Genomic DNA, 15,300 nt, shown 5'->3' with positions numbered 1-15,300 from the left:
CATATTCTCTGACGGCAAAATCAATAAAAACGAAAGAGTCTGTAGCGATGTTAAAGGCTAAACAAGTGAAAATTGTAAAAACATCGAAGAAGGGCCCGGCATCAAAACGCCCGCGAACAAACGATGCTAAAAAATGTATAAGAAACTTGTCCGCGCGTCCGCGCATCGAAGCAAAAAAACATCAGCGTCTAAAACAGCCGGAACAGCAGATCAATAATAAAAAACAATTAGATGATGATGCAGGCAACTTGAGGAAGGCTACAAAACGCGGGCGAGATGATATTGGCCCATCTGTTGACCTGTCTACAAACGACTCAATCAATCTGTGTGACCTATCCACATATTCAGTTGAAGAAGATGAAGAACTAGAAGTCGAATCGCATGAAATGGCTGACTTGACAATGATATCTGTTGATTGTACAAAACAATCCCCTACTGATAAGTCTTTGCTGAATGTACGCTACCCGTTAGGACCAACTAGATTACGGACATTGCGACGCGAAAAAGAACAACTCGTTCCTAATAAAGATAGGTCAGATTCACAAAGCGGATGCCAAGGAGCGCCCAAAAAGTCTGTCCTGACACTTAACCCAAAATTCACGAACGCACAAATGAAAAATCATAAGAATCAAAACAACCAAGTCAGACCGGCGCAGCATGTTTCAGGGAAAGGAAGTCGATGCAAACTTGAAAATATCTTGGAGGATAAAAACGAAGTAAATTTGAACAGAGCTAATGTCATGAGACTGCTGCACAATGTACCTGCACTACGAAATATTAGATCAGATGACATTGGAATAGTGGAATACAAAACCGAGTCGAGATCTGATTGGGTATTCTTGCACATGAGGTCAAAGACTGTAGCAAGACCATTATTAGATGCAAAAGACGACTTGTTGTTCTTTGGTTTCAATCTAACAGTCTCAGAAGACCAGCCTTCTCGTGACCTGACAAATGGAGAATGTCTTACTTCAACGTCCAACAATGCTAAAAGAGAAATGTTGAGGAAACGACTCATACAACAGTCAACGTTCCCAAATGAAACAAATAGCCAAAGGAGAAATGCATAGGATTATGCAGGGTTAGGTTGCATACCCCAACTACTAACATCATGGAATACACGAGGCTTCGCACATTTGTTCCGAGAAGGAAAATCACAGGACATACAAAGTATTTTTATCTGTCTCCAGGAGACTTGGCTCCGGAAAACCCTTTCATGCGACGGCTACACAACTTACTTAAATGCTGCAGGTAAAAACCAAACCGGACGTCCCTTCTCCGGCCTACTGTCAATGATAAAAAAAACCTCCTCAGGCTGGGAAGTGATTGAAATTCAAAATCCTAACCTATTCGTACAGGCTATTACTCTGCAATCATCAGCTTATGATCTGTTGGGAAATCTACATAAACAACACATTCTTCTAATAAACACTTATTGGAAACCTGCGATGATTTCAGATGCAGAATATCTGGCATCTGTAACTGTGCAAATAGACAGTTGTTATGCCTTATTCGACGAGCCATTTATCTTGATCTGTGGTGACTTAAATTATACCTGGTTCGACAAAACTAAGGAATGTCGTTCAAATGTCACATATCAAATTCCTACGGAAGTCTCTGATCGTGGCACCAAATGGGCGTACGAACTAACAACACGCAATTGCTCAATGCGAAATGGATGTACCAGAGGCGATATTCCTGCCGCTGCAACGTGGCACCGGGGAGATATAAAGAAAACAATAGATTATATCTGGGTCTCTGAAAGTTTACATGTCCTTATTTCAGATCTACATGTAAAAAAATCTACAACAAGTGACCACGACGCACTCATTTTATCATGGCTGACCCTGCATAATACAAGCAACTCAAGCTACACCGTGCAACTAGATATTAATAACGCTCATAATCGTCTGCGGATAAATGGCAAACGGATCGATAAATTGACAATGGAATTTATTCACTCATGTTCCCTCAGAGTACATATAGAATATGTGGTTTATTAAAACAGTACACCAACACAAACAAGATCACGCCCAGAGATTATATCCATCCGTTTAGCCCGGAGTTACATGAAGCAAAAAAATAATTATTGAAAGATTTGAAAACACTAAGGAAAGCTGGCGGCAACAATCTAAAGCTGCTAATAACGACGAGGCGTCAACGCTATCGAAATTGGCTTAAGTCCTTCAACATCACACGTGGCCAAGAACAAGCTGAATTAATGCTCTGCTTACTGATCCAAAAAGATGGCTCAAATATATGGAAAATAATAAATAATGGCCACTTAAATCAAACCAACACCCTAGCGAATGGAGTGAACGCAGCCACCTGGGTGAAATACTACAATGCGGTATTCAACAACGACCACGCCGACCCTCTTCCAAATTCTACACCAGAAGAGTGCAAATGGGACGTCATCGAATCCTCTGCTGAAATCGAAAAGGCAATTCAAAAACTAAAGTCTTCTCGTGCTGCAGGCCCGACGGGATCTCTAATAATATGCTAAAAGCAAATAAAGAAAATTGTGCGCAATTTATTAAAGCCTTATTCGTTCAAATTGCTCAAACATCAAAGATCCCTGATTCGTGGACTAATGCGATTGTCATCCCGGTATTCAAAAGAGGTAACCGTGACGACCCAGCAAATTATTGGCCCATTGCGTTGCTTGATACTATGGGCAAGATATTTGCCACTTTCCTGCAAAGAAAAATCTCGCGATGGGCAGAAAACAAGATGATCCACGATGTGAGACAAACTGGATTTACACAAAGAGTTGGCGTGGAACTCAATTTGTTGCTATTAAATATGGTCAAATTAGATGCAATAAAACACAAAAAAAGATTGTTTTTGGCTTTCATCGACCTACAACAAACCTTTGATAGCATCAATCGGAAGCTCTTGTGGCAGAAATTGAAGAACTGGGGCTGCCCAAATGAGTTACTATCCCCGCTGATGGCACTCCACGCTAATACTAGCATTCGTGTGCGCCTAAACACAGCAGGCGAACTATCGGAGAATATAAAAACTACAAGAGGTGTAAAACAGGGTTGCCCCCTTGCAGCCCTGCTGTTTACTCTTTATAGCCGACTTACCTGAGGCACTCGCACAAACAGTGTTTTCCTCCAAAAATAAATGGAACCCAGGTAATCTATGCAGATGACATTGTGCTGCTTGACAGCACGGAAATAGGCTTACAAAGATTGTCAGCCGTACAGATCACGAACATTCCAAATATCCCAGATCTAGGAACATTTATATAAAGAGAGAAAACAGGGGTGCATCCCGACGCACACTACCGAGTGCCACCCGGTGAAACACAGAGGTGAGAACCCATCGGGCACTAGGCACAGGACACTATAGCGAGAGCAGATTGATCCCTACGGACTGCGGGACGCAGAACTTACAATCTGCACACGTAACCGCTTACAGATCACTGCCAGCAATCATGTCTCAGCCTAGCAAAAAAAAACAAATCGCCCATAATGGAATCTTTCGCTGCCGTCAAACCCTGAGACCAATCACAAAGCCCCAGCGAAACAAGCGCTGGCCAGGTGGCCCCGACCGAAAGCGGCCAAAACGCACAAATACTGGAAGCCATACCTGGACTACGCACCTTCATAGACACCAAAATTGAAGAAGTAAAATCAGACATGCAATTGATGCGCCAGGACATGCGCAATCTAACAGAACACGTAACTACAACAGAGTCAGGACTGCAGGAAACCGCTACAACACTGAAAGACGTCCAGGAGAGAGTACAAGAACTGGAGAGGAAGAAGGCGGCCCTTGAAGAGAGAGCAGAAGATGCAGAAGGGCGCTCCAGACGCAATAATGTACGCCTGCTGGGAATACCAGAGGGGATGGAAGGCACCAATCCTACAAACTTCGTGAAGTCCCTAATACAACAGGAAATAGGTGCTGGCCGTCTGACACAAGGTTTCGCTGTTGAAAGCGCCCATAGGTCCCTACAGAATAAACCACTGCCTGGATCGCACCCACGTCCAATGATAGCGAGAATCTTGAACTTCCAAGACAGAGAGATCATATTGTGCTACTCCCGCGAAGGTGGTGAGATCAGAAGGGATAACTCGAAAATCACAATATACCCAGACTACACTCCAACTGTACAGAGAGCGCGAAACTCTGTTGTCCCGATCAAGGCCAGACTGCACCAGCTAAACATTAAATACATGCTGATGTACCCATCTAGACTTAAGGTGATGCACAAGGGGAGAGCAATCTTCCTGGAAACCCGGCTGCAGCCAACATGTGGATGGAACACAACTACTTGGCGGTGGGAGAAGACGCAGACATGCAGTCGGGAACGTCCGAACAGGGTGCGGGGGGGAGAACCAGATAAACAGGCACTCAACAACCGTAGGAACATAAAAGAACTGCAGGACTCGGTGGATAATTGAACTTACTGCATCGAAGCCACGGTAAGCAAGAAGGACGGGAGCAAGACGGAACCACCTGACCAGAGCTAACAGGCACTCCCCCGCGAAAGAACCAGTGCTGCTGCACCACACCTGCTCAAGATGACCTGGAAGGGCCCTGACAGAGCAGGCGCACCAGAGCAACGCAGAAACTGCATGTCTGTTGGGTGCAGTTCGTCCATTTGGACAAGTTTGGTTTGTTCTAACTGTTTGAAGTTAAAAGGTCTCGTAATCTTCTATGTCATTGTTTTCTGGAGTCCAGGGGCACACCACAGCGGGCCTGGGGCTCAACGCTACAACCATGGCAACTGATATTAAAGTATTGACATGGAACGTCAGGGGGATGGGGACTTTCATGCGCCGTAACAGGATAAAATCCTTCCTCAGACGGAAACATGTATCCATCGCGATGCTCCAAGAAACGCACCTCATCACGGAGGTCGAATCTCGGATTGGTGGGGGGGGGGGACAGGGCTTTGGAGCACCATTTCTCCAAATACGCCTGTGGAGTCCACACATGTATACATGGCAACGTACCTTTCAAACTTTGGTCCAAGCAGGTGGACCCTGAAGACAGATACCTGATACTTCATGGAAGCATCGAGCAGAAAGAAGTCTGCCTAGTCAATGCTTATCTCCCCAATTGCGGAACTGCGGCTTACCTCATTAAACTGCAACAGAAGCTCACACTCTACAGGGACTGCTTCATATGGGGAGACGACTTCAATTGCGTTCATGACTGTGCTGTAGATAGATCTGCTCCTCTGACGCAACCATCCAACTGTCATGATGCCTACCCCGGGCATCCGGATCAAGCCCATCAGCCCCGGGAGCAGGCATCCAGGTATTTAATAAAACCCCGCAGCCCCGGCTGGGGGCTGTCTGGGTTCAGTCCTGGCGCCTTAGGCGCCAGGCTCATAATAGAAATCAGTCCTGGCGCCAGCCTCATGCAGACCATGCTGCAAATGAATCCAAGCCAGCGTGAGGCCTGGATGGGACTATTTTTCTACAGGGACTATTTTTTACTCGGGTGTGGTTCTAGGGACTTCTTACCTGGAACTACTTTGGAAGCTATTTAAACCACACCTGAACAGCAGCACATGCTTTGTGTTATTCTGCATCCAGCAGCGTAACGCTCACCGTGCCTGCAGTCAGCATCCAGTTTTCAGCCACGCCCGTCTCGAATCCAGAGCTCCTAGCAATAGAAGAAATGAGGAAAGGTTAGAAAACGGATATTATTTCAATCCTTACCTGAATTCCGGATCCATCACGTCTTCGAACTTGAAAAGGACATTATTCTACACGCGTCGCATCGCCAGCTGCAGCGCTGCGCCATACTCACCAGTCCTCACAGCATTTTTCGATCCGGCGCAGCCTCCATCATTTTCTCTGCCGAATTCCACCATCTAGTGGACAAAAGAAACATAAGGTGAGCCGAGAGAGCCAACAAATACCTCTCCACCATAGACTTACCTGATTAACAACCGGAGACATTATTCTGTAACAAACCGCAACTTCTTACACCGCACCTGTAAGGAGAGAGAAACCAGCAATGTAAACACACGCATCTTTTGCCGGACAGTGTTGGGTAATACAGACTCTTACCTCAACAACCTTAGGTGCCATAAGACAATCTTCCCTTGGACCCAGCTGCAACACAAGAAAGGAATGTACAAGAGTGAACATCGGACATATTGAACTCTTTGAACTTTATACTTAAGGGTTCTCGCCTGGAACCTCGGAGTCAATATTCATCCGGAACTCTTCCAACGCCCTCAAACCAGTTAAGTAACTGGTATCTACGCGCCCCTGCATTCCACGCAGGATGGAGAGCTCATCATTTACAAACATAAGGTGAGCTTACAGAAAGTGAATATCGGTGGTGATTAGTGGGGAGAACAGTGAGTTGCCATTACTAAAATCCACGGGTGGCTGAATCCCTTTCTCCACTTGCAGGAGAATATTTCTACGGGTCAAGCAGATGAGATTAGGCGGTCCAGTCCAGTCTGTCATCTCTGCACTACGCTTCACGTTGGAGGAGGTCGCAGCTGTCTGGGTCTGATCGATGCCCCTGTGGGAGCCAGGTGAGCGTAACACCAACCAACCTTCCTCAGCCCTACGGAAAACCATACAAGAGCTGGACCGGTCGGAGATGTGGAGAGACCTACACCCTGAAGGTAGGGAATTCTCATACTATTCGCCCCCGCACGGGGTATACACCCATACAGACTATTTATTTACTGATAGTCGCACCTCCCCCAAATAGAATCCGCCTCCTATTTAGGTATAACTATATCGGATCACTTCCCTGCTCCTCATGCTATGGAAACCAAAGGGCCCTAGACCACCCATACCAATGTGGTGAATGCCAACGGACACCCTAACAGACGGAGCATTCAAAGAGCTCTGAGATAAAATAGTAGAATTTACGGACAATAACGTAGGTAGCGTGGACAGATGAAGCACCATTTGGGAAGCCCTGAAGGTAGTCATAAGGGGCGAGGTCATAGCCAGTGCCGGCGGGACCCAGAGGACACTCAAGGAAGAGTTGGAGGCCAGGGAAACGAAGATCAAACAACTTGAGGCCGCAGCCAATAAATCAGAAGAACTTGAAAAGGAACTGTCCACAGCAACGAAGAATTGTCAAGAGGCCAAGGCCATATTGGCCAAATTCGATTATATTACAAAGACCACCAGAGCCCACTCGGAGGGTGACAAACCAGGTAGGCTACTTTCATGGCTGTGCAAAAAGGAGAACCCGAAAACCTCAATCCTCGAGATCCAGGATCAGTCAGGCACCAAACACGTTACACAAACAGGGATCAACGAGGCATTTAGAGACTTTTACTCCCACTTATATGCCCACGAATCTGTCATCCCCTAGGGGGACATTCTTGATACTCTGGAAGAAATGGGCCTTCTCACGCTCGCAGATGCCCAGAGGGACACTTTGAACCAAGAGCTCACAATCCAAGACATACAGGAGGCAATTAACGCCCTGTCCACATGTAAAACCCCAGGGAGCGAGGGGCTACCCCCGGAGTTCTATAAAACTTTTGCAATCGAATTAACCCCCATTTTAAATGAGGTTTATAAAGAAGCCTTCGAGACAGGGGTGTTACCAAGCAGCATGCATGAAACCCTGGTGATCCCCATACCTAAACCCGGGAAACCAACCATTGAATGCGGCTCCCATAGGCCAATAGCCATCCTTAATTACGATATAAAAATCCTCACCACCATACTTGCTAATAGATTGTCAAGAGTTATTGGGTCCCTAGTACATGGGGACCAAAACAAGTACGTCCCCGGCCGCAGCACAACAGCGAACTTACGCAGACTGCAGCATCTCCCTAGACGCCATCAAAGCATTTGACTCCATATATTGGGAGTGGCTCTTGGCTACCCTGACACAATTTGGCCTGGGCGGACACTTCATCCGCTGGATCGAGATCCTATACAAAACACTGAGGGCCAGGGTGAAAAATGGGAGGATGGTGTCGGCGCCATGGGACATACAAAGGGGCACCAGGCAGGGATGCCCCCTTTCCCCAATGTTGTATATCCTTGGGCTTGAACCGTTGGCTATATTTATCAGGAAGCAATTCTTCGACGCAGGCATAAACATTGGGGGCCCATACCACGTGCTCTCACTGTATGCGGATGACGTTTTGCTTTACCTAAGAGACCCTCAACTCAACATTCCTACAATTCTGGATGTATTGCGAAACTTTGCAAAAGTATCCGGGATGGCATTCAACCCTGAGAAGTCCCAAATATTCCCCCCGGCGGGGTTGATAGGAGCCCAAACATCAGCACTCCCTGAAGTCGGGTTAAAATGGGAACCTCACACGTTTAGATACCTGGGTATCAACATTTGACACACCCCCGAGCAGACGCACGGGGGCAACACCCTGGTGGCAGTGCAAAAACTCAAGAAATCAACCAGCTTTTGGACCAAACTCCCCTTGTCGATGATGGGTCGTGTGGCCATCGCCAAAATGATAGTGCTCCCACGCTTCTTATTCTTTTTTCCAAACATCCATTACTACTTACCGGCCACCTTCTTTCGACAGCTGGATGTGCTCCTGAAGGACCTGGTGTGTGGAAGCTCTAGACACAAGCTCGCCCCTGACACACTAACGTTAACATATAAGTCAGGCGGAGTCCAGCTCCCAGATATTTTTTGGCCGCCCAACTCTCCTTCGTGGCCAAATAGCTCGCAGACGGCCCTTCATTGGAGAACGGCCTCTTGAGCCACCTAATAGCACCGGTGCAACTGAAGGAGATTCTCCGGGTCCGTTGGAAACACTCAGCAAAAGCCCCCTTACTTGTGCAGCTGGGCCGCAAAGTATGGGACAGAACTCTGAAGCTGCAAAGGATGGTGAACCCCTACACCCCGGAGACACCACTGTCCGCCGACGCCTGCTCCAGCAGAGACGAATTGTCGCTCATACGCCTATGGGAAGGGCACGGCATCTACAGCTGGGGAGACATGAATTAAGAAGACTCCTTCCGGGAGTTCGACGGACTGACCATTACCTCCGCTACAGGAAAATCCGAGAGGTGGCAAAACGAAAGTGGAGTGCATGGCCAGAGGAGCCGGAACCAAACGCAACCCTGCTGAATAATCTAGGTGACAACTGGAGACCGACCTCCCGGATATACGCCCAGCTCACGGATAGGCTCAACCCCAGGAGCGACGACCTAAAAAACTCATGGGAAACCGACTTGAACACAAGCATTACGGAACAGGAATGGGAAGGATCCTGCAATACCCCAGGGAAGTTTCCAGAAACGCAAGATTTAGATTAATCCAATTAAATGTTCTCCATAGAACCTGCATGACCCCCAGCAGAATCGCAAAATTCAGCAAACCCCCAGCCCCGTTATGCCCCCAGTGCAACTCTGAAAGACTCAGGCATGGCACACATGTTCTGGAACTGCCCGAAGATGCAGCATTACTGGATCAAAATCGAACAAGCGTGCAGGAAAGCGGGCCTGACCCGCTACGAATGGACATCAATGGAATGCTTGCTGGGATCCTACCCACGGATTAGCAAGATCAGGCATATTGTCAAACTCATGGACATGGCCTGCATACTGGCCAAACGGGCCATCGCCTTGACATGGAAAACATCAACCGGCCTCCGCTACACCAAATGGCTCAAGGAACTAGAACACTGGTCAGAGGCGGAAACTAGGCTATGGGGTGAAGGAATAACCAAGACTGGGGAGGGCCCGATCATGACCTATGAAGCCTGGAAAACTCTACTATGGGACATGTGCCACCCGTATGACGATAAACCCCCGTGAACCCACCACCCTATCCATAAAGTTGACTTGGAAATAGACCCCATGATGAGCCGCCTTGCCTCACCCAACAATTGCTTCCCCCCCCCCCCTTGTGACGGGTGGGGCACCTGCCCCACTCCGCCCCCTAATTGACTCCAATGGATGACATGAACTAGTTATGACCTTTGTTGTATGTTAAAATTATGTTAACAGCTAATAATGTTCACCTTTCTCCCTTCCCCCCTACTCCTTCCCCTCTATACTCCTTCATCCCCCTCCCTCTCCTTTTTTCCCCCGCCAACAACAGATGATCACTCACCCCAGGGTCCACACGGGACAAAGAACCACATCTGGTCCCAGACTGGTAGTAACATAGACCTAATCGATCCTCTAGCGAGAGTTCCCCCTGTGCCATGTGAATGCAAGTTCTCTGGTGGACAAATCCCCCATTAGAAACATACCCCATTCACTCAAAAACGAATACCATTCAAACCCTCTCTTCACATTCAGTGCCTGCTGGTATGCACCGGTATTGTAATTCAGCAGCGCACCCTCTCCAATAAGCCTTCCCTCCGATTCCCGTGATCCCTTGGGTTCTCAGGAGGCTCCAGAGGTTTCAAGCAACCATGATCCGGTTCGCCCTGACTGGGCGAGTAGGATGTGGTACTCTGACCTCTTTGGTCTAACCTTCTGCCCACCTCTTCGGTTGCCTCGGCGGCTGGATCTCCTACTTCAGTCGGAAGGCTGGGTGCTTTACCCGAGTCCAAAGTTCCTCAATCTACATGCGTGGCTCTTGAGAGGATGAGATATGATGACTGGGACCTCTCTGAGGAGGTGCTTGAGGTGTTGCTGGCTGCACGCAAACAATCAACAAGATCTTTGTACGTGTTCAGGTGGAGAAGATTTGAGGCGTGGTGCATGGAACACAAGATTGACTATCTGTTGCCCCACCACTACAGTCATGGAGTAGCTTCTGTCACTGGCCTCAGCAGGCCTTCAGGTCACCACAGTCAAAGGATATTTGGCAGCCTTGTCTGTGTTTAAGAGGTCCCCGGGTCAAAGTTAATATTTTTCAATCTCTGCGATGGCACAATTCCTGAGGGGCCTTGTTAATACATTTCCGCCAACTCCCTTTGTTGTCCCAGATTGGGATCTTTATCTGTTATTGGCATTTCTGATGGTGGCTCCGTTCGAGCCTATGCACACTTGCTCCCTGCGGCTATTCTCTTTGATGGCCGCTTTCTTAGTGGCAATAACATCCGCTAGGCAGGTTAGTGAATTGCAAGCATTATGCTGCAAACTGCCTTTTCTGCATTTATTCTGGGAGAAAGTCTCACTCAAAGTAAGACCTGGATTTCTTAAAAAAAAGTGGTGTCAGAGTTCCATCTGTTGCAGTCCATAGAGCTTTCACTCTTATCTGCCTCCCACTGCACCCTTCTGAGGAAAGGGAGCATTTCCATAAACTGGATCCCAAGAGAGCACCAAGTTTCTATGTCGCAAGGACATCTGAATTCTGGAAAACTGACTAACTCTTTGTAGCCTTCTCTTTAGGCCGTAAATGTTAGGCAGCAGCGAAACAAACTTTATCCCGCTAAATCATTTTCTGCATAGCAGAGTGTTACCAGTCTGCAGGCAGGGAGCTGCCGTCTGGCATCAGGGCACACTCGACTGGAGGGGTCTGTGCGTTGACTGCCCTACTAAGGGTGTTCCCGGTTAGGGATATTTGTTGTGCGGCAGCATGATCCTCACTTTATACCTTCACTAGACACTGCAGTCTGTATGTTGCCCGCGTGCCTGATGCGCGTTTTGGCAGGGTGTTAGGGAGAATTCTCATTCTATGGCTAATTTCCCTTACCTATAGAGTCTCCCAGCAGCTTTGCTGGATTTGAAGGGTTTGTTTTTTTCTCCTGCTAAGAGTGAGACTCTCCACTCTTAGGCATTTTTGCTATGTGTGTTCTAGGCTATTTTTGTGTTTAATGTCTATGGGGTTTTTTCTCACCTCCATAGGAACCATCTTTATTCACATGTTACACAGCACCCTCCGTGCAGTGACAGAGGTGTCGTAGCGACCCCCAAACATAGACTCCATACCCTGGGACTGACTGTCTCCCAGGGCATGTACAGTCCCAATTGACTTTACTAGCCAATTTTTATGAACAAAACCAGTACGACCCATCTTACTATGGAGGTACTGGAAAGGGTTCATAGTTTTTCCCTTATGTTCATTTTCGAGAGGGTACCGTACAGTCCCTCTCTCAAAAGTTTCTGGCTAGTGGCAGTGGTTACTACCTTAAATATTCGACCGTCAATATTTCCCTATGGGATTTTCCCATTGTTCGAGGCTACCACATTTACTGACAGCTTCTAACATACCGCCGGTGTATTTTCTTATTAACTTTACTCTGGTAGGTTTTATTTGCCAGAACTTTAATAAAAATTCTTTCTCGTGTCTTTCTCTAAATTCCTAACCCAGGTCAGGGATCCTTTGTTCGTCCTTTTGGCGGGCTTCTGCCAAGAAGCCCTCCTTTCGGTGCCACCGAGTCTGGGGTGGGTCCACTGTGGGAGGGGGAGTAGGAGCCCTGAACAGGGTTGCCTCAGCAACCCATGCCGCACTCTATCCTGATAAACTGGAGGGTCTCCCGCCAAGGTGACCACTCCACTGTGTGAGTGACAGCTAGGCTGTATGAATGGGGCTCTTTTTGCATAAAAGCAGGGTCCCGAGGACTGGAAGAGCAAGACGTTGCCACTGGAACTAAGAAGCCGAAGAGGAGAGCAGCCAAAGACATCTGCAATGACTGAACCACCGGTGAAGCCCTGCTGCAGCGTCTCGCCACTTTTCTCCACATGATGAGAGAAGATCTTCGGAAAGAGCCTTCTTCCCTTGAGCTGGTGAGGCCAACCAGTTTGCCAATTGCCTTCCTGGACCTGCCTTGGTCGAATCGCCAGTACCCTGTACTCGGAGACCGGATAGCCAGGCCACCCGGACCGCGATTTAAAGGAGCGTACCTTTTAATTTCATTTGGCAGCACCGCGCTGGTTTCATCCCTGGATAGTGCAGTAACTCGAACCTTCCTCCACGACGAGAGTCTCTCTTCCTCTGCTGAATCCCCCGAACTGCAGGAACTACCGGGAAAAACCACCACCGCAGGAGCCTCTTCTTCATTTTTAAGGTACTGTGTTCCGCCAGGCCGCCCTTTTCGTGTGGTATTGCTAAAGGTGTTTTAAATCCTTTACCTACCTGTTGGGTTGGCCGCCCCTAACTTCTAAACATTGTCTTTCACCTTCTGCATCCACCTTTTCGAATCATTAACCAAAGAATTGACTGCAGCTACAAGAACATTTCGAGGGGATTGGGTCCTCTGACGTATTCCATATCTATGACAGTAATCGCCACAGCTGTGCTGCTTCGGAAAATATTTCTGCGACCTGCGTCGATGACGTCGATACGCCGCCCTCGAGGACCTCCTCCGACGGCCGACATCACCAGATGTTATAAGTAGGATGCACGACGCCCGTAGCCTCAGTTCCTTTTTTTCCGCTAACGTGTTCGCTTCGGGAATCTCAGCGCGCCTCGACTCTTTGGAGTTTCTGTTGTATCTCGGTTCCTCGAACCTGTTAGTTTGTGAACGTATATTTCGTGAAGATGTGTACCTTGTCTTCCACCCCGCGTCCGGGCTTTAAGAAGTGCGGGGACTGTGGGTCCAAGATGTCGGTGACAGACTTCCACGACGCCTGCCTCTGGTGCCTCGGGGAGGCCCATGACACGGATGACTGTCGACTGCCAGTCGCTCACGTCCAAAGCCTTGCGGGAGCGCAAGAAGTTGTTGTCGGTAGGTAAGGTGTCCAAGCCCCGGAAGTCAAGGTCTGCAGGGCTTTCGACGGATGATTCGAGAGGCGACTCTCCGCGTCTTTGTCGGAAGTCCAGTGTGTCTCGTTCCAGGAGTCGGTCTCGCCACTCCTCTGCCTCTTCAAGGCACTCCTGGAAGCGCCAGCATCGGTTGCCTTCCCCGTCCTCATCCGAGGACTCCGCCCGGCTGCGGGTCGCTTATCCCACCAAGCATGCGACACCAGAGGAATGGGCTTCCTTCGGGAAGAAAATGTTAGCGATTCTCGAATCGCAGGGCACCGGTCCGTCCGCGCCTCCGAGTGGGGTCGGTCGTGATCGGTCAAGAGACGCAGCTCGCCCGCCTTCAGGCTCGGGTGGTCGGCACGATTCGCGGGAGAGGTCCCGCTCGGACAAGGGGAATCCTTCTTGTCATGCCCTTTCCAGGTCCCGGTCCTCGACGTGCTCGAGACCGCGTGAACATGTGAAGTCTTCGAGGAAGACATCGATGCCTGAGGTGGCGAGGTCGTCGACACTCTCTTGAGGCTCCGCCTCTGAGGAAGTCGTCGGCACCCAGGATGTTGAAGGACACGCTCGGGGCTACGGCTTCGAGGCCTGTGTCGACGCCATCGCTGCTGGCGGCGCTGCATCTGATGTCGACGCCGATCCAGCCGGCGCCGATTCATTCAACGCCCTCGACGCCTTTGGAGGCTGTGATGTCGGAGGTGGCACGAGGGAATGCCCTAGAAAGGCTCTGGCTAAGGTCAAGCATGGCTTTGTTCCCCAACTGCCTTATCGCCATCTGGAGTACTTTTCAGAGTTGGATGAGGGCTCTGATGGCATGGTTCCTGATACGGTGCCAGATGAGATTCTCTCGGGCCATAGCCAATTTGAGGACCTAAGACAGTCACTGCACGATGCCAGTGGGCTGGACACCTCACCGGAGTGGCACTCATGCCGACTCCTCGTACCAGTGCCTTATGTCTAGGGTCACCGAGTACTTGGGATGGTCTGCTCCCCCAGGGGAGTTTCTTCAGGATGATCTTACGGACATCCTCGACCTTGGTCCACTAACTGACCCGGTACTGCTGTTTCATATGGCTCTACAGAGAAGGGTGGCGGCGCGCAGCTTGGACTGCTCCGGAGAGTCTCCCGGCAGTGGGCAAGTCTTTGTCGTGAAAATACCGTCCAGCCAGTAGCAACCCCTGCTACTTGACCAAGCACCCCATTCTGGAGAGTTTGGTGGTGCAGGCAGCTATGGCCCCGGCAAAGCAGGCCTTATATCCTACCATCCCTCCTGATAGGGACAACAAACGTTTTGATGGCTGGGCGAAGAAAGTGTTTTCATCAGGGGGTATGGCGCTTCAGGCGGCCAACTCCGTATGTGCCTTGACTCGTTTCATGCACACTCTGTGGAACTGTATTGCATTAGCGGCTGAACATATTCCCGAAGGGCACGAACGGGATGGTTTCCTTGCTATGGTCCAGGATGGCAAGGATGCCATGTGTGAGGCTGGTCAGTCGGGTTTGGACATGGCAGATTGCGTCAGCCGGTCCATGGCGGCGAGCACCGTAATACGCAGGTTTGCGTGGCTGTGGAAGTCGGGGTTTGTTCCTGATGTGCAAGTACGGCTCCTCAACATGCCCTTTGACGGTGCACATCTTCTTTTGGCAGCAAGCTTGACGAGAGCCTTGAGAGGTTGCAGACCTCCAAAGCTGCAGCAAAGTCGTTGGGCGCTGCAGTTC

The sequence above is a fragment of the Ambystoma mexicanum genome, chromosome 3p (genome assembly GCF_040938575.1).
Source record: "Ambystoma mexicanum isolate Mex_15411 chromosome 3p, UKY_AmexF1_1, whole genome shotgun sequence".
Classification (NCBI taxonomy): Eukaryota; Metazoa; Chordata; class Amphibia; order Caudata; family Ambystomatidae; genus Ambystoma; species Ambystoma mexicanum.
Note: the sequence above shows the minus strand (reverse complement) of the source record.